Source organism: Balaenoptera ricei, chromosome 3 (assembly GCF_028023285.1).
Source record: "Balaenoptera ricei isolate mBalRic1 chromosome 3, mBalRic1.hap2, whole genome shotgun sequence".
In the NCBI taxonomy this organism is placed as follows: Eukaryota; Metazoa; Chordata; class Mammalia; order Artiodactyla; family Balaenopteridae; genus Balaenoptera; species Balaenoptera ricei.
The window spans coordinates 169,033,306-169,053,274 of record NC_082641.1 but is presented as its reverse complement, the minus strand read 5'-3'; the positions used below and the strand labels follow the sequence as shown (position 1 = coordinate 169,053,274).

Below are 19,969 nucleotides of genomic sequence, written 5' to 3'. Positions count from 1 at the left end.
TTAAATTTTTGGCTGCATTGGGTCTTTGTTGCTGTGCGCGGGCTTTCTCTAGCTGCGGTGAGCGGGGGCTACTCTTTGTTGTGGTGCGTGGGCTTCTCACTGTGGTGGCTTCTCTTGTTGAGGAGCACGGGCTCTAGGTGCACGGGCTTCAGCAGTTGTGGCTCATGAGCTCTAGAGCGCAGGCTCAGTAGTTGTGGCACACAGGCGTAGTTGCTCTGCGGCATGTGGGATCTTCCCAGGCCAGCACTCGAACCCGTGTCCCCTGCATTGGCATGCGGATTCTTAACCACTGTGCCACCAGGGAAGTCCGAAACTTGGTACACTTTTGAATGAACAACCTGTTTATTCTTTGGAGAGCTTCTCAGAAAACAAGAGGGAGCCTAGTGTCACTGTTTGATAGCAGTAATCTAAAAATTGGTTGAAGTCTACATAACTAGATCTGCTTAGCTTATGAATTGAAGTAAGTGGTCGACAGTCATTCGGTGTTCTGAGAGATAAAGCCACCTAGAAAGTTTAAAGGTTAATGAATCCATCCCTTTGCAGCCCTGTCTGCCCCAAAGCCCTCACACTCCAGGAGTAGCCAGCTCTGGCCCTTGCTTCTGCTGTTCTGGATGCCTGGGATGTTCATCCATTAAGAGCTGGCTCAAATGTCACATCCATAAAGATCTCCCAGACCCCTCTCCAGGGAGGGGAGCAGCCTCTTCCTTTGTGATTCCTGTCTTTTCTATGAATGCATTTTCTGCATTGAAAGCATTCTATGTCTTTCTGTGCCACCAGCCTGTGAACTTCTGGAGCTGGTGCCTACAGGCTCCCCAGCCTACAAAACCCTTGTGATGAGTGGTCTCTTAGACGGTTCTTGTTGATCAGTGTTTATCATGTAAGACATCTTAAATTTTGTCCACCAGGAACTTTAAAGACATTTTCTGATTAAAACCCCAAAAGTACAGTACCTTAAACATTTAGTAGGTGATGCTACTCCTTTTCAGTCGGTTTCACACTACTGTTGAGCCTTTGACCAATTTCTACTTTATAAAAGAGGACACGAACATGGAATTTGGCCGACATTTCTTTTCTTCAGTCCCTTTGTTGTACAGGAATTAACTCAGATGGTGTTTGGAAGTTTATCTAATAGTACATTAGAAAGATAATTAGAATATTTCTGCAGTGGTTAGGGTGGAAGGAGGCTTGGCTATTATTAGCAAGGATCTGGTCTGAAGGATATGAAGTGAATTCGGCAGAAATTTTTGTTTAACTTCATAACAGAAGTGTTTTTAGAGTATCATGTTAACTGGTACCCATAACTATTAATTGACTGCCTTGTTCTTAGGGCAGAGGGGAAAAACTTCAGGAGAAACATGGTTCTAGCCCTAGTTGTCTCTTTTTTTTTTTTTAATTTATTTATTTATTATTTATGGGTGTGTTGGGTCTTCGTTTCTGTGCGAGGGCTTTCTCTAGTTGCGGCAAGTGGGGGCCCCTCCTCATCGCGGTGCGCGGGCCTCTCATTATCGCGGCCTCTCTCATTGCGGAGCACAGGCTCCAGACGCGCAGGCTCAGCAATTGCGGCCCAGCTGCTCCGCGGCATATGGGATCCTCCCAGACCGGGGCTCGAACCCGTGTCCCCTGCATTGGCAGGCAGACTCTCAACCACTGCGCCACCAGGGAAGCCCTAGTTGTCTCTTAAATTAGGGTTTCTTCAGTTTTAGAATGGCATCTGAAGGTGATTGCATCATATTTCATAATCACCCAGCTGAACTATTTGCTGTTTAGTCCAGTACTATAGGCACAAGGTCTTTAGACCGAGCAGTCTCAGCATTCACCCGCCTGAGCATCTGGGACCCCAAACAGGTCTGGATTCACTATCACTTTTTCCATCTACACACTTGGTCCTCTCTTCCTATCACAGAAATAAACTCTATTTCACCCTTTCCCAGCTGGAGAAGTTGGCACTGTCCCCTGGAGCAGCCCACCTGTCACCAGTGCACACCTCAGTCCATAGGGGTGTGTCATTAATATGTCACAGCTGATGCCTCCCTCTTTATTTTTTTTAAAAATAAATTTATTTATTTATTTTTGGCTGTGTTGGGTCTTCATTGCTACGCGCAGGCTTTCTCTAGTTGCGGAGAGTGGGGGCTACTCTTCGTTGCGGTGCGCAGGCTTCTCATTGTGGTGGCTTCTCTTGTTGCAGAGCATGGGCTCTAGGGGAGCGGGCTTCAGTAGTTGTGGCGCGTGGGCTCTAGAGCGCAGGCTCAGTAGTTGTGGCGCAGGGGCTTAGTTGCTCCGCAGCATGTGGGATCCTCCCGGACCAGGGCTCGAACCCGTGTCCCCTGCATTGGCAGGCGGATTCTTAACCACTGCGCCACCAGGGAAGTCCCATGCCTCCTTTTTTAAAACAGGATGGTTGTCACCTTGGTGACTCGTACAGGGTTTGCCAGCTCAGATTCTGGAATCCCTATGTCAATCTCATGTCTTGGGTCTCCCACCTGACCACACTTTGCTCTGTTTATAGTTAATTAAGTTGGCATTAATCAAGACCCAGGTGAGGAGCAGTGAGGTAATATTTTGCTTATATTGCTTTAATATACATCATCTGATTAATCGTGGAGTAAAGCAGTTCTCAAAATAAACAGCTGCCGAATTAGAGTGAAAATCATTTGCTTTAAACTATCTTTGCATATGGGATTAGGGAGTTTCCTGCATTCCTATACCGTCACCTGTTTGAGAATAAACTGTTTTTGTTTGGTTTTTGAATTTGAACATTTGAATTTCTTTGTAGCAAAGCAAAGTGCTGACAAATCTGGGTCAGGGAAGGTGTTTGGGGGTCAACAACTTGTACTTTGTATCATTTTTAGTTTAAGGAATGCTTCTCTTTTGGCCCTGGGGAAGTTGTGCCAGATGTTGGCATTAAGCCCTTGGAAGATTTTGGGGGTAGGATTGATTGGGGGTGGAATCAACAACAAAAAGTTGCCGATTAGGTGTGGAACTCAACACAATTAAAATGGGATTTTTTTAACTTCTTATTGGGGTGGGGGCACATAGCAGAAAATTTTACTTGTAAAACTTATTCTACATTGTTTTTAAAATTTGGGGTCAAGACCAGTTGTGGGTTGGAATTACATTGATTTTTAAAAAATGAAATAGAAAATATCAGTACATTGCAAGGTATGTTTGGTGAAACTTTTGTTTCACTTGTATTAGGATATGTTATCTAGGTGTCTCATCATGAATTATTTGTTTTAACGCTGTAAAAAGAACATGGAAAGGGCCTTTTTTGGTGATTCTTCAGAACCTAATCTTGATATTGAGAGCTTCTTGTGATACTAGATATTTTATTTTCCCTATTAAAACTGTGTTTGTTTTATGTAGTTGAACATCTCCAAAGCCCATCCTCTCTCAGGTTAGACTGCTTCCCGTGTTTCCTCCAAGTCACTGGAGAGGGAAGGGTGCAGATTTGCTTTCTTGGGGGGTTTCACCTTCTCCTAGAGGCACGGGGGCAGATTGGGAGGTAACTGGAGAGGGAGAGCAGTCATCTCTGAAGTGTCTTTGAACTGGGTGGGTCTGGAGCTTACTTTGTAGAACTCTCTTTACTGCGCTGGAAGAATTACGGTTTCGCCGCTCCCCTGGAGGGGAACTTCTGTGTGACGACCCCGCGGGGGTGGCATTCTAACCTTGGTTTTCAGAAGCAGTTGCCTGAGGTCTCGCGGCTCAGTTGGAGCGAGGTCAGCAGTGAGCGCGTCGTGAGTCAGCCCTGGGCGCGGCCCGCCCGGCTCTGCCGCGGGTGAGCTGGCGACGACCCCCCTGCCCCTGCGGCAGGAGCCCGCCCGAGCCCTCGTGGGAAACCGGCGCGCGGGGCCAGGCGTCCAGTGGAGCGCGGTCAGGAGGGGCGGTGCTTCCGGGGCGGTGTCGGTTTGCCTGACCCTGCCCACCACTATCAGGCCCCGCCCCAACCGACTGGCCCCGCCCAGCCGGGCGCGGGCGGGCGGCGTCGCCTTTAAGAGCTCCCCGGTGTTTTGGGGGCCGCGGGCCGGGCGCGCTGACCTGGTGCGCATGTCCCGGGCGGTGACGCCGGCGCCGGGCTCCATGTGTGCGGCCGAGGGGCGCATTATCTGGCCGGCGGCGCGGGCGGGCGGGCGGACCGGCGGAGCGAGCGCCGCGGGCCCGGGCGGCCCCACAGGCGGAGCGAGCGCGCGCGGCCCGGCGCCCCCAGCCCCTCGGCCGCCCGGCCCCGCAGGCGACCCCGACCCCGGCCCCGCGGCCCCTTGAACCCGCGCGCTGTCCTAGGGCCCGGTCGGCCCGCGGCCCGGTAAGTTCCGGACCAAACTTGGCGGGGGGCGGGGGCTGGGGTCGGGGCCGAGGTCGTGCGAGGGAGACTGGAGCGGCAGGGGCGGTGTGGGTTGGGCAGGGTCGGAGGGTCGGGGGGCTGTGAGGGACCCCTGTGTGAGCAAGGAAAAGTGAGAGCGAGCGAGTACTGCTTTTATTCTGGGAGCGTCTTTTTTGCGCTGCCCTGGAAAGTTCCGCGCTCCGACGCCGCCCGGGCACGTGGGGGCCGGGCCGGGCGGGGGTCCTGGAAAGTCGCGTCGTCGCCCCTCTTCCTCCTGCGCTTCCTCTGGGGTCGGGGGAGGGGTCGGGCCGAGAGGCGCAGCTTCCCAGCGGCCGGGACGGGCTGGGGGGCGGTGGCACGTGGGCGCGCAGGGCGAGGGTCCCGGGCGGGGGTCGCGGGCTGGCCGGGCCGCGGCGCTGAACCCCGCGGCGACGGCGACGGCGGCTGCGGATCCCATGTCAGAATAAGAGTCCCCGCGCGCCCACGCCTGCAGGGCTGGCCCTCCCCCCGCTCGCGCCCTTCCTGCCTGACCCCCGGGAGCCGCGGGACCCTTCCCCCTCTGTGGGTTCCGGCGTTTCACAGGGCTTTACACTTTAAATTTGGCTCCCCATCTAGGCGCTGGCTGTATTGATTTCTTTTTTCCCACCTGGAAAGGGTCGGCATCAGTGACTAGACAGCAGCAGCTGGCCTTTTAAAGGGATTATTGCCAAGAATCGGAATTGATCACTTCAACAAGGAAGGGCTTATGGGCAGGGCCTTAGCGTAGAGCGTGATTGACACTTGGTGTGTGCGCAAACACTGGGACCCAGAAATGAATGGGGATCCCTCCCTTAGGAACTCAATGACACGTTGGGTGTACGTTTCTGCCCTGCCTTGGGAATTTTGCAGGGACTGCTTAATTTTGTGTATCTGATCCTATGCCTTTAGGTGTGTAGTTCATCCTTATCTTTAGAGCTTTGGATTCTTTAGATCAAAGTCCGAGTGAGTCACTTGCGCCTTTAATTTCCTCTCTTCCTTACCCTTTTACTTCTTTCAGTTTTCTTGGAGTGCACAGTACCGGTTAAGTCTCTGGTTCCGTATGTCCATTTCACACAGTGACACCTTCTGGCTGTGGTAGCGCAGAGAAACTGAGGGACAGACAGCCTTCTGTGCAGTTGCTTTAGTCTTGGACCCACTGTCCTGTTGATGTTTTTTTTTTTTCTGGTAGTGGTTACAAGTTTTCTTTTAAGTTAGATTATGTGCAGTGTTTGCTGGCACCAGATCAGTATGCTGAGTAACGTGTTAGACCTGACAGCAAGCTGTGGAGGAAGGCTAAAAGATGACACCGGCCCCTATTTGAATGCCCACTGTGTGCTAAGCTCAGTGCACAGACATATTTCAGTGCCCTTAACAATCCGACGGAGGAAGGGAGAGTATAGTCCCCACTTTACAGGTGAGGAAACTGGGGCTTCTGGAGGTCAGGCTGCTTGCCCAAGACTGCTTAGTAGAGGGGCAGAGCTGGGCTTGCGCCTGCCCTGTGGGGCACCAGAGCCCAGGAATGCTCCTGTTTGCAAGCTCAGTATGTGAGTATTTTCTCGTAGCTCCTAAAACACAAGGCCATTTATTTGTCCAGGCTCCAGTACACCTCTGCTTGGAGTTGGGGGATGACCTGGTGACACCATTTCTAGCCCTGCTTTGTCCTCGGAGAGCAGAGTTACCAGCTGGCTTTTAAGAACCAAGCCACAGAGTCACCCCCTTTGCCCTGCTTCCATAGCCTGTAACTCAGAAAAGTTAGTCCTTTTCTAGAGGAAGCAGTTTAGGTTGGGGATTTTGAGAGTAATTTGCTAGACCCTTGCCTGAATTACTCCCCCACCCTTCATCTTTCATCCTCTATTTCTCCCCTAAAATTCTGAAGCTGGGTTTTGCAGAGGATTGCCTCTCATCTTGGATGTGGTGTAGAGAATGGGATTAATGTATTAATAATTTGGATGCATTGTTATTTCCATTCAGATGACATCATTTTTTTTTTTTTTTAATGTCAAGTCATCTCTATTAATGCAGTATCATTTGGCGGATCCTCCAATCTTATATTTTGATAGAGAGGAAAGAAATAATGCTGCTCTTGGTAAAAAAAAAAGTCCTGGGAGGATTTGTACCAAGATTAGGGTTAGCAGTAGTTTGTTTGTTTGGTTTTTTCCTTAACTTTTTGATACCTGTGTTTTATGATTTTTTTTTAAAAAGAAGGAACATTTTAAATTTAAGTAATAAAACGTTTTAAAGACTCCAATTCTCAACTCTTTAGTAGTTCTTCTCACTTGTTTTGCATCACTTATTTTGTGACTTTGTGGCATTGCGAGTAGTGATTTCTGTATTGATTTATTCAATAAATATCAATGTGCATACTGTGCCTCCGGCACCATGCTAGGAATCCCTGCTCAGTGGAGTTTACTGTGAGATTAATGGGAGAGAAATTGTAACTAATCTCATAAACTTGGGGAAACTTACAAGGGCCAAGGAGAGAAGGATGCTGTGACCTGGTGAGCAAGACTTGAGGGGGTCTTTTTTCAGCTGGGATCAGAGGACATGTAGGAGCTAAATAGGTAAAGTGAAAAAGGGAGAGCATTTCTGGCAGAGAGAGTGCTTGGGACTGAAAGAAGATCAGTGTGGTTGGAGCAGAGAGAGACAAATGTGCAGGCTCCAGGGCTGAGGGGTCCGGAATTTACCTTGAGAACAGTACGACCTCATTGAAGAGGATAATACAGGGACCCATGTGATGAGGGTGCATTGGGCCTTAGATAGCAGAAGACTGGAAGATGGTGCCTGAAGGACATGAGTGGGAGAGTAGCGAAGCCATTCTGAAATGTTGGCATTTTCTGGTGTTCTGTTGGGAGAAAATCAAGAATGACCTTCAGTGTCTTGAATGTGTCTGTTTCCAAGAGACAGAAATGTAATGCCCTTACCACTGAATCCAGTTAAGGACTCTTGGTGTGGGTATGCTAACCTCTCAAAGCATAGGCAATTCAAATGCTTGCCTGGAGAACTACCTGTTTGGACTTGGGGTGTTTCTGTGCCATCAAATGGAATGGAAAAGATTATTTTCCCTAGGCTTATTTTTTTCTCCCTGATGATTGAGTTAATTTACGCTCATTGTAGAAAACTAGGAGGATTATGAAACAGGTGAGTAGGTGAGGTCTTCATGAGCAGTCGTCCTGGGGTAATAGAGTATCATTGGGATTTCCTTGTAATAGTTGTTGGGTTAGGAAGTGCGGCAGAACCAGAAGAACGAGTTGGCAGTGTCATAGATTGAGGCTTACAGAACCGTGCAGCCTGCTCAGTGTGGTTGTTTGTTAGAATGGATGCTCTTGAGTTATTTGAACTGTTTTAGGAGGTGAGTTGGACAGCCTGGCCTCAGATTGCTTTTCTTTCAGGTAATGAAACTTACTTTATGTGATAACTGTGCAAAGCTACATCTTTACCTTGAATTAGGAAGGCAACGTGTTAAGAAGGTTGACGTAAAAAAATACAGGGGACCTGAAGTGGTGGCAGTGAGATGGAAGTAGTGAGACTGGTGTTATGAGGGTGTTATGAGAAACAAAAGTACCAGCTGGGGACAGATCTTAACATACTTGTGGATTCTGGCAAACAGGATCCAGGACTTCTTAGTCAAGAGGAATGTTAGACCACGGGCTTCTTGCCCCTCCTCTTGCTTTCTAGGCTGTATTTATGACCTCTTTTTGTGTGTGATGAGAATGTAGGTTAGTCTTTTGGAAGACAGAGAAACTTACTGTAATTGAATACCTGCAGGTAGCCGTAGGAAGTGACTTGAAATCCTCTGAAACCTTCCAGGGTATGTGGGAAAGGGTCTTTGTGGCTTCAGTGCACTGCACCCACTTTCTCTCTCTTGATTTTCACAGAGGTACTTGAACCTTTCAGCCATTCCTTCTGCATCTCCATCTCTAGCCTTGAAACCACTTGACCTGCCTTGCTAGTCAGGTCTTTTGGTTTGAACCTTCAAACCTAATTCATCCTAAATGAGGTAATGCCTTTGAGTACACTTTTAATAAATAGTGCTGCATTATAGTGGCCAACCAGATCCTCCTGGTGCCAGGGAGGCTGTTCCACATCCCAGTACCGCCTGCTGTTTGCCAGATGAGGCCGGGGGCCTGTTCCCAGGTAGCAGGTCCCTGTAGTGGTGTCATGGGTCAGCCCTGGCTTTGCCTTAGGTTGGGTGTGAGCTCCACCTGGCCACTTCCTTGTGACTTGACCTTGGTGAACCTTGTCCTCTGTTTCCCATTTCTAAAAAGGGGGTAGTAGTGTCTGCCTTAAATAGCTGAGTTGGGAGTGAGATAATAAATGCAAGTGGCATAGCACAGCACCTAGTATGTGTACCTGCTCAATAAATTGGAGTTCAGTGAGTGTACCATCATGACTAGAGCAGATGAGGCAGAGCCCCAAAGCATTAATGACTGTTCTGCTTCTCATGTGTGGAGCACCTCTATGTTTGTGGGACAAACCATCACTGTCTCTGCCCCTTGGAACCACAACCTTGTCCCCACATTTCAGATGGAAGAAGGTGAAGTCCCTACAGAGGGTGATACTTGCCAGAGTCACCTGGCTGATTTTTCTACAGCTGGGACTGGGCCCCAACCTTTCCGATTTCAGACTATGAATGTTTTTCCCACCAGCCTTAGTGCCTCCCTGGTGATAGAGAATGGCTAGGTTGGTGGTGCCTCATCAGGGCAAAGGAGACACAGCCCCTTTTCCTGATCCTGAGCTTCCTGAACCCCACATTCTGATTTTCAGGGGCAGCCCTTCCATTTGTAAGATGTTTGCCAGGCAGATTCTCATGGGGTCCTGCCTTTGAGAACCCAGAGGCGCCCTTGTACCTCTGGCTTTGTCACTGAGTGGACTCTGGTCAGGGATGAGAAGTAGGTTGCTTGATGGTGCTTGCAGTGGCAAACAGGAGAGTTTGGGCCCGAATCCTGTCCTCCTTCCGCACTTACAGCTCTCTAGCCAGTTTGGGAATTTGGCAGATCTGACTACAGCTTACCACTCTTCAGCATTGGGCAGGTTTTCTGGCCACCTGGCCTCAGCTTTCCCATCCATAGACAGGGACTGTATCTTAATCTCATGGGATGGCTGTAAGGGCAATTGCGAAATGTTTGAAAGTAGTCAGGGGTATCCTAGCCCTTGATCCTCCATTTACCTCTGAGACAGAAATCCTTCTCTGGGAAAATTCCCTGGCGGTCTAGTGGTTAGGACTCCTAGCTTCCATTGCAGGGGGCACGGGTTCGATCCCTGGTCGAGGAACTAAGATCCCGCATGTCTTGAGGTGGGGCCAAAAAAAAAAAAAGCAACCAAAAAACAAAATCCTTCTCTGCCCAGAGGACAACTACATGATGATCCCCCTGGGTCTTACATCTCAGTCATCACGCACAATGAAACACTTAGATTGAGGAGCTAGATTTTCTTTATAACAAAATTCCACCACAACCTAACAATTTGGAGGTCTTCAGATCTTATTGTAAGGAGATCTCACCTAAAAGGTCAGTCAGGTTATCTGGAAGGGAAGTGAAAAAACCTTGTGGTCTTAAATCTGCATATAATCCCAATATAACATTTCCTACAATCGCAGTTGTTCTGTGCAATTAGCCTTTGAGTCAGTAGCTGTTAAACTTGACTCAACACATTCTTACCTTAGAGGCAGCTGCTCACCATGACCTTGGAGGTGAGCAGGTTTCAGGCCAGTATCTTCGTCACTTGAGTTTCCATTTGGTGGACTTTTGTGGCAGTGACAGCATATTTTTAGCTTTCTTGTGTGTTTTGGGCAGGCTCACTCTGCCAGCCAGTTCTGAAAACTTTGCTGCTACAATCTTCATTCATCCACGGAGGAAACACATTTTTTTCCCAGTTGCTCAGTGGTGTGGGGAAAGTAGGAGCATGGCAAACTGAATCCTTGGTTTGAAGGTGTTGATTGAATTGGTTGAGTCACTCCAGACCTGTGATATTCTCAGGACTTGCATATCATTGACAACACCTGAACCTCATTTTCTCTTCTCTCCTGTATTATTCTTGTGCATGTAAAGGGCTAATGCCCACCCCCTTCAATGGCAGGCAGTTCTTTCAGAGGATTCTGGAGTCAGATCCCTCCCTGGGACTCTCTTACACCCACCAGAACCTGGGGAGATTTCGAGGGTTTGATTAGTATTTTCCTTAACACTTTTGTTTGATTAGCTGACCTTCTCAGCAGTTTGTATGTTGGTCATCTGTCTCTTGCCTCTCTCCCCAAACCTTTAAAGTTTTTATTGTTGAGGCTTTTTGTTTGTTTCAACCTTACAAGTGACATTTCCTGATGCCAAAGACTGGGGAGGTGGTGGGAGCCTCAGGTGTCAGTAGTAGGCATTTGAAGTTTTTGAAGTTTGCTTTTGAAGTTTTCTTGGTTAAGGATATTAATGGACTGAGTCTGGATTGAAATGTAATTGTAGCCTTACTCTCATTTATATTTGTCAGGCAAAGCATTAGAAATGTAACTATTTTTGGTCCTTGGGCAGCAGACAAATGTAACATTCACCTGGGACTAGCTTGCTTCTGTGTGCTGTTTTGCTGAACCCAGCAGGCAGCATACAGACTGCCAGATGAACAGGACAGCCCTTGATGTTAACATACTGGAAACTGAGGCCTGAGAGGAGGAGTGGGTTGCCCTGGGTTGACTTGCAGAAGAGAGAACATAGATCTCTGTTCCATTCTAGTGCTTCCTGGTCTGATCTCTGTTATCCTTATTTCTTTATGGCCTGGTTAGTTTAGAATTTTTTGTTTTGTTTTAGGTTTCTCTTTTATCTATGTAGTGTAGGTCCATTGGCAGGTTTCCTTCCTCAGGGCTTTGTTTTTTGAGGTCATTATGGTATCTCTGGTGTGAGGATGGGACAGGACACAGGGAAGAAGAACTCAGGGCTGCTTCTGGAGTCTCAGGGCTGCCTTCAAAACAAAACAAAAACTCTAGCTGTGTTTCCTGTTCTGGAATTGAGTGGTTGATGGCTTTCAATTTTAAGAGCATTAAACTGCTTTTTCCCATCTATTAATAAAAAGTAATGGCACTTATTATTTAGTCATCTTTCGGGTGATCCATTTTGGGTGTCCATTTCAAGATTCGGAAAAGCTAGACATCAGATCCTGTACGAGGCTCTGATGGTCAGCTGTGCTAGTCTGGGGCAAGAGTGAAGGACCTTAACACTCAGAGTAGGATGAGTCTAGGACAGCACAAGCTGGCTGCTAAAAAGCTTCGAGGGAGGTTATTTTTTGCATATCCTTTATATGTGGGGAAGTCCATTCTGCCTGCTGAAGTAGTCTTTAAACCATTTCATAGGAGAACTGGTTAGAGGGATTGACCATGTTCTTGGAAGAGAGAAGATTGGGTGGGGGGTGGCGAGGGGTTTCAGGAGACCCATTGGTGAGTTGGGATCTCAGCTCAGGATTGGACAGTTGGCCTTTCCTGCTGTTGGTGCCATCAGGTACCCACTCACCCCCCTCAGGGAGGATGGAAGGGGCTCCTCTTACTTTCCAGAGTTAAGATCAGGTGACCCTGACACAAAAGGCAGCAAAAGTGGACAGGTCGCCACCTGGGGAAGGTACTTTTTAGCATTGGGTGAGCAGATGAGAGACATGCACCTTCTGTGAAGTTTAAGATGGTGGGAGCATGCCCACTTCGTTACCTTGGTTTATTGCAGAAGGGAGAAAGTAACTTAAATTGCTTAGAAAAATTAGGGTCACTTTGAATCAGTTTAACCAGTCTTCTAAGTCTATGAACTAGGGTTGGCTAATTTTTCTTTTAAGTTATTTTAAAAAGTTAACCCAGTGACATAGAAGAGCCTAAGCTACTCCAGTAGGTGGCCTATGGAGTGAAATGCAGTACAGGTGTCTCAGGCCCTGAGATAGTGGGTCTTCGGTTTTAGGGGTGCTGAGTATGAGCAAAGGTGAGGTGAGCTGGGCCCTAGAGAAGGGTGGTCTGAGATCATGTTTACTGCCTGGGAGAAGGTGGGCATTGATGAGACCCAGGGCGCAGCCTATGGCCCTGGATGGCCACTTTCTGCTTCACTAGGAGAACATAGTGGGTTGAGGTGTGGCGGTCCTGTGTGACCATCAGGACCCAGGACCCTCATGAACTGGAGGGACGTGTCTTTGACCCTGCCAGATCTCGGCTGGCTCTGGGGGCTGGGTGCGGAACTTGATTTGTCCTTGTGTCTCTTCTTCCCCAAACAAATAGTGCTTTGTGTTAGATGAAAGTGTGATAAATAACAGGTAAAAGAATAAAATATCTGAGGGACTGTCTTGTATATACGAGTTCTGCTCTGTTCCCAAGAGTGAAGTAGTGATGGATAGGTGGAAATTAGAAGGACATGGCCCTTAACTTAGCCTGAAAAAGAGCTTTGTAGCAATTAGAGGGACCAGGAAGAGGCTTGATGTGATTCCTGTGCCCCAGGAGCTGGTTGGTAATCAGCATTTTCTTTTTTTTTTTTGATGTGGACCATTTTTTTTTTTTAAATAAATTTATTTTATTTATTTATTTTTGGCTGCGTTGGGTCTTCGTTGCTCCGCGCGGGCTTTCTCTAGTTGCAGTGAGTGGGGGCTACTCTTCGTTGCGGTGCACGGGCTTCTCATTGCAGTGGCTTCTCTTGCAGAGCACGGGCTCTAGGCACGCAGGCTCAGTAGTTGCGGCGCACAGGCTTAGTTGCTCCGTGGCATGTGGGATCTTCCCGGACCAGGGCTCGAACCCGTGTCCCCTGCATTGGCAGGCAGATTCTTAACCACTGCGCCACCAGGGAAGCCCGATGTGGACCATTTTTAAAGTCTGTATTGGATCTGTTACAATATTGCTTCTGTTTCATGTTTTGGTTTTTTGGCCTTGAGGCACGTGGGATCTTAGCTCCGACTGGGGATCGAACCCACACCCCCTGCATTGGAAGGCGAAGTCAACCACTGGACCACCAGGGAAGTCCCGGTAATCAGCATTTTCTAGATTCTGAGAATTTTCTAGCTTGAGGTTTTGGACACTTTTCCAAACAGACCTAGGGCGATTAAGACACTTCTCTGAAACATCCACATGAATTTTTCCAACAGCTGCTGCTTCCTAGTTTGAGAATGTTTCCCTGTTTCATGCATTGCTCAACTGTTTCCAAATCCTGACTCTTCTTGCAGCGTTCAGGGGAGAAGACAGGTGGGTGTCTTACCCAATGACAATACTGGTTTTGAGAGTAGGGAGAGGGGTTGTGGACACAGGAAGGAAAGGGGCCTTGGGGACCTGGCACTTGGAAAAAAAATGACTTGGGTCTGATAGTGACATCTGCTTGATGATGACCAAGACACCATCAGGGTCCTGATTTTGAGGTCATGGGTGGGAGTGAGGAATCAGGTGAGTTGGGTGAGGGCAGCAGCCTGGTGCCTCATATGCAGAGCTGGGAGGACCAGCACATGCCCTGGCCACCACCCACCTTAGGAAGCGCTCCCACGGGGCCTGGGCCGTCCCCCAGCTCCGTGTCCCTTGGGCCATGTGTCTTTTGCTGTCCTCGCACTCTCCTTGCTGTGTCTGTGGCCAGAGGACCTGTCTCCTTCCCACTGGTCTGTGTCTGCTCTGTTCCCTACCTCATGCGTGAGTGCTGTGCTCTTCTGATGGAAGGAAAAAAGATAATTCTGCACATCTGTTCCTTGCCAAGGACCCCTGGTCCGCTCTGTGGAGTGCTAAGAGTGGTTGTCTTGTGTGTACATCTCACACAATGGAAAAGAAGATGAAAAGGTCCTAGTTTATGACCTAGGCTGGCAGTGGTTTTTTTTTCCCTTAATTTTTTGCTGCGCCCCGCGGCATGAGGGATCTTCATTTCCAACCAGCATCAAACCCGTCCCCCCGACAGTGGAAGTGCAGAGTCTTAACCACTGGACTACCAGGGAAGTCCCTGGTAGTGTTGATCAAGTCCTTTAAGCCCCTTCCCTTGGCTTGTATGTACCCTGGCAGGTAGGGGCTCAGAAATATGTGCTTCGTCAACCTCTGAGGGTTTTAGTGCCTTTCGCAGAAGGTGAAGATGCACACGAGTTATTGAATTTGCTGTATGGTCCATGGAATGAGGGTTTGCACAACAAGGCTCATTCCTCCAGGAGGTTTCTAGCAATTCAGTAAAGGGTTAAGTTAGTGTGCTGTTGTAAGAGTGAATCGAGGGTGTGCTAATCTTTGCTTTAGGAAGTTTTTCCGTAGCCTTGGGAAGGATCCAGCCTTAGGATGGCCTTAAGAGTCTGACTGCCCTCGAAGGTGTGGTGGTTCAGATTTGAGCCTGGGTCTGGGAGATGGCTGACCTGCATCTGGATCCCCATTTAACTTCTTAATCCTGTGACCCTGGCCAATCACCTTGACTTATCTTAGCCTCTGTTTTTTTCACTTGTCAAGTGTGGGCATCAGTGGCAGTCCCCCATGTGAAGTGTGGGTGACAGTGACAGTCTCCCAGTGTGAAGTGTGGTTAGTGTTGGTAGTACCTCATTCTGTGGTTATGAGGATTAAATGAAAATCAGGTATGTAAAGTACTGGCACCACGCCTGGCACCACATAAAGAATTTAATAATCGTTATCCATTGTTGCACTTTTCTTTTCCTCCTTTAGTAACAAAATCTCTTGTCAACGTGTTAAAGGTGATTTTTTGGATGTTCTGCCTTTGTCAGCAGTGAGCTTTTTTTTTCTGTAGCAGTTTGAATCTGTGTGCCCAGTGGTAGCTTTCTCAATGGAGAGTCAGGCCCTCCCCTTTCTGTGCCACCAAACTCCGATGAACACTGATGAGTCCTGGACCATGGGGGACAGTGGAGCCCCCACTCTAGCAGTAGTGTGACTGGGGTCTTGGGGACAGACCTGCAGTGCCTGGGGCTCAGGCTGGATCTTGGTGCTGGATGGTTAGGTAGGACCTAGGTCTGTGTGAGGTGGCTGGTGACAGAGCATGGCAGTGGGGTAGGCCTTGGAGGAGGCCAGAGGGTCCCTGCAAGGCTGGCCCAGTAAAGGTGAGGTGAGTGAACACCCCTACCCTTGCCCCCGTGGCACTACTCCTCCTCTCTCCTCATCGCCCCTTTTGGTCTGGGAGGGCTGGTGGCCTGGGATTCGAGGCGACTTCCCAGGGGATTTCTTGCTTTGGGTTGGGTTGTATTGGCAGGACGGTGCTTTGAGAACATTGGAATGAGGTGGACTTTGTGGGCTACTTGGGAACCTGACCCTACTTAGGACAGTGTTTCTCTGGAATGTGTGGTCTACGTTCTCAACAACTGACAGCTTAGAAGTACACCTTTGCCTGGAAGATAAAGTGTGTGCTGGCCTCGTGTGTGCCCATGTGGTGTCCTATATATATTGGTTTTGTGTGCACCCTTGTGTGTGCGTGTGCACATGTGCTTATGCACGTGTGTGATGGCTCTATATGTGCTTGTGCGTGTGTGTATGTGTACAAATGGAGGAAAGACATTTCAGTCCATGTTGGTCATGGGCTTCATGTGGCAGAGTCCTGCCTTTTGTGGGGTCCCTGGCCCACTCTGGGGTGAGTCTCAGGTACAGACAAAGTCCCACTGAGGGCACAGCCCACAGGTTTCTTTGGGCTTCTTATTTTAAGTCAGATTCACATGACATTTGCATTGTACCTCATAGCACATCAGGTTTAGTACTAAAATCTTCTACCAGCAAGGAAATCTCCAACTCGCAGCGGGAGCCAAAACAAAGCGTATTTCAAAATTCTGGTGTCCTCGCCATTGCACCCCAGGAAGCAGGCCTTTCACTCTTCTAAAGCTTTGGTAGAGGCCAGGGATTTGGTCTTTGCTGCCTCTCTCTTCCAGGAGCAGGCTTCTCTATGTGTCTGACTCTCTAGCACGGTTTCCTTCTTGCTTGCTCCCTAGATGCTGGCTCTTTGGCTGAGTCAAGCAGAACTCTTCCCAGCCAGCAAGGCCCTGTGTCTGCCCAGCACCTCTTCTCCCCAGTGGCCCTTCTGTGAGGATAAAGTGATGGGAAGTGTCTATGCAAGGTGCTGGGAAGCTCTGATGGCCTAGAGGAGCCTGGTGTAGCCCACCCTCCCCTCTTCCCTACCTCCTCTGAGACCTTGGGAAGGCTCTGCTTCTTCCATCTTGGGCTCATTTTACCTTATAAGGGCTGGGGGCAGTGAGGACAGTTTGACGGTTCTCTGAAACACCCTCCCTGAGGAGCCCCTATGTTCCTGACCTCCTCTGATCATAACTTTTATTGTTGGGTACATTGTCAGGAAGATGTGGTGTCTGTTCATGTCATTTCTCAATTTGTTCTTTTTTTAAAAAAATTTTTAATATTTATTTATTTATTTGGCTGCGCCGGGTCTTAGTTGAGGCACGTGGGATCTTCGTCGTGGCATGCAGGATCTTTTTTTAGTTGGGGCACGCGAACTCTTAGTTGCGGCATGTGGTATCTAGTTCCCTGACCAGGGATCGAACCTGGGCCCCCTGCATTGGGAGCATGGAGTCTTAGCCACTGAATCACCAGGGAAGTCCCTCTTAATTTGTTCTTAATTGGCTTATGTAGTGTAAGCCACAATTTACTGATAAATGTTGCCATCGTTGTAGTTTCTTCCTTGGAACTTTGCAGCATTTTAATCATTCATGCAGTTTTTGTGATCGTTGTGATACATCATCAGAGTTTGTGGCAATGATGAAGCGTCTGGGGCTGGGAACTGGCTTGTTGGCCTGGACCTTGCCATGAGGCCTCGGGACTCCTGGGCTGAACACGTGGCCTCAGTCACGGCCATCAGTGCTGTGATGTGGTTGTTGGATGGCTCCAGCCACGTGTCAGAAGTTACTAGATGGTTTTGACTGTTTGACCTGGTTCCTGACAGATAGAGAAACTGAATTCTGCCTCTTAGGAAAGCTTCGTTGCTCAGATGGTTGTAGCTTGTTTTGTATTTGAAGACCCAGCATCAGACTGGATTTCCAGAATTCTACCAAGGCCACCCTTCTGTCCAAAACTCAGCTAGGGGGCATCTGGAGGTTTGTGTGTGGACAATGCTGACCTTGCCGCCTGCCTGGGTACTCACTAGCTGCTCTGGACTTGGTTCTAGACAGACCCTTTGGTGTTCTGGAAAGTACCACCTTACATAGACCTCAGTCACTTGTTCTCAGTCTCCTGTTGCCTGCCTGGAGGATGGGACCCTTCATGAGGATCAAGGTGGCAGAGGCCAACTGAGGCTCCAGGTCCGTCCAGCAGTAGTGGGACAGCTGGTGGGTGCTTTCCTTGGTAGTGAGCAGACAGTAGCCCTGCCTCCCAGGAAGTGCCCAAGTGCCACAGGGGCCCTTCTGGGCAGGGGTGAGGGGGTGGGGGAGTAGGGGAGTGCGTTTTAGAGGTGAAAACTGGAGGTCCTCTCCTGGACTGTGTGGTCTGCCCAGTTTACATTTCTTTTTTAAAAAAATAAATTTATTTTAATTTTGGCTGCGTTGGGTCTTTGTTGCTGCGCACGGGCTTTCTCTAGTTGTGGCGAGCGAGGGCTACTCTTGGTTGTGTTGTGTGGGATTCTCATTGCAGTGGTTTCTCTTGTTGTGGAGCATGGGCTCTAGGCACGCGGGTTTCAGTAGTTGTGGCACTCAGGCTCAGTAGTTGTGGCTTGCAGGCTCTAGGGCGCAGGCTCAGTAGTTGTGGCACACGGACTTAGTTGCTCCTTGGCATGTGGAATCTTCCCGGACCAGGGCTCGAACCCATGTCCCCTGCATTGGCAGGCAGATTCTTAACCACTGCGCCACCAGAGAAGTCCCCCTGGTTTACATTTCTTTGGTGATATTTCTGCCATCCTACCTGCTGTTTCCTGACCAAAATAGTCTTATCTTGGACCTTACAGGGATAAGCTTTGTGAACTACTTTTAGATTTTGTTTGGATTTCAAGACCATGAAGTTTTTTCCTTTAGGCCCAGGTAGGTCTTCATTTATATACAATGGGGCCAGCACAGAACACTGCTCCTTCGGTGCTCTTGAACAGGCTTTCCCTTCTCTATTCCAGTTCTGGAAAGTGAGATACCGGTTCTTAAACTTGTGGGGAGCACCTGCCCTAGTTACCAGATTGCGCCAGATTGCTGCTTGTTCACCAAGACCGCCTGTTTGAAGATGGCCGGTGAGGAAGTATAAACTCTGGGCTCAGCTTATGGCCTTCATGTTGCTCTCAGAGAGACTTGGGGTGATGTGCTGGTCTTTGCCCTGTCCATGAATATGCAGGTCAAGGTTGGTGCCCGTGTCATCACAGAGTTGGGGGCTGTCTTTACGGCATGGAGAAGGTGCTCAGCTGGTGGCTTTGCTTCTGCTTTCTCAGCACACACAGGCCCACGGCCACAGGACCTGGGTTGAGGCAGCACATGGCGCCTGTGGCCAGGGCCCGGGACCCCTCAGAGGCAGTGGAGGACATCTAGTCCTCCACTTGGTGAAAGAAGGATTCTTGCTTTTCCAGGAGATTGTGTGATAAATAAGGTGTTGCTTCTTTAAAAACAAACTCAAGAAAACTTGCCACAAGAATGGAATGGCTGGAGGTTTTATTTCTTGACGTGAAAATAAATACCAATACAGCTGGTTGACATGCCGTGTGACGTGGAGGCCACCTGGATGGTGCCTTCTTGGCAATGAGGCCCACTGCTTTGGGAACCTCCTGTTCAGGCCGCCTGCTATGATGGAGATCTTCTGCGGTTGGGGCTTTTTGTGATCCTCATTCTCAAATTTTTCTGTTCCGAGTGGTCCTGGAGACTCAGTTACCTCCTCAGCCTCCCCCTTGTTAGTCGTCCCAGGAGGACACTATATTTTGCAGTCACAGGTCACACAGGGACATGTCTGTTTGGAAAGGAGACTGCCTGCTTGCCCAAGCCAAACTAGGTGGGGAACCCCAGAAAATCATTTTTGCCCTTCTCCTTATTCTGGAGCAGTTAACCAAAGTGATAATTGAGGTGCTATGGGCGTTTCTATCTGAAATTATTGGTAATGAATGAAATGTCCTCCTCCTGTTGGAGTTGAGTACCTCATGTGGGGTCATTTGGTGTCACTGTTTTCCCACATAGCATCCATGGACTTGGCCAGTGTGGTGACTGACTCCCCTGGGCCTGGCTTTGTGTCAGCCTCACAAGATAAGTGGGTTTGGTACCTTGAGGAGGGGATGCAGTGTTTTCCTCTTCAGTGACGTTGATTGCTGAGTGCACTGTTGGGGCTAGTTGTCTGTGTCTCTGTTGTCTTGAGTTTGACGTGTCTGGACCTCAGGGCTCACACCACCAGTGGGCCTGCGTAAGGGTTTCTGAGTCTGGCTCAGGTGCTCCAAGGAATAGGTTTGGGTTGTGCTGTGATATCTCTGGCTTCCACGTATAGGAAAAGATTGTGCCCAAGACGAGTTAGTTATCTTTATCATTCATCTGACAGGGATTTCTTGACTCCCTTGGTTCATGGCTGTGAGATGGGCCTGGAATAGGTGTATCCTGGGGAGACAGAGTGCTCTGGGAGGCAAGAACTGGGGTGATGAGACTTGGCATACTTGAAGTCCATCTGAGGTATAACATTAGATGCTGCTTTCATCTCACTATTCTAAGTCTTTCCAGTATCTTTTTGTGCAATTTATTTGGGGAGTGGAGGGAAGGACTGGTTGATAGTAGAACATGTCAGGGACATGGGAGATCTGGGAAACA

At 48.9% G+C, this 19,969-nt stretch overlaps 1 protein-coding gene across 7 annotated transcripts in view; it reads left to right on the top strand.

The window, feature by feature from the left end:
• The window catches only part of GATAD2A (GATA zinc finger domain containing 2A), a 99,090-nt gene that overhangs the window by 9,625 nt on the left and 69,496 nt on the right, over window positions 1–19,969 (top strand). For 4 of the 7 annotated variants that reach the window (XM_059918023.1, XM_059918026.1, XM_059918022.1 and 1 more), the window contains exon 1: window positions 4,205–4,300. The exons of 1 other annotated variant lie outside the window; for it this stretch is intronic. The gene's annotated coding sequence lies outside the window, so the exon portion shown is untranslated. Of the gene's footprint in view, window positions 1–4,204; window positions 4,301–18,315; window positions 18,427–19,969 lie in introns of those variants that run through there. 2 more of the 7 variants (XM_059918021.1, XM_059918024.1) reach the window with 1 other exon arrangement.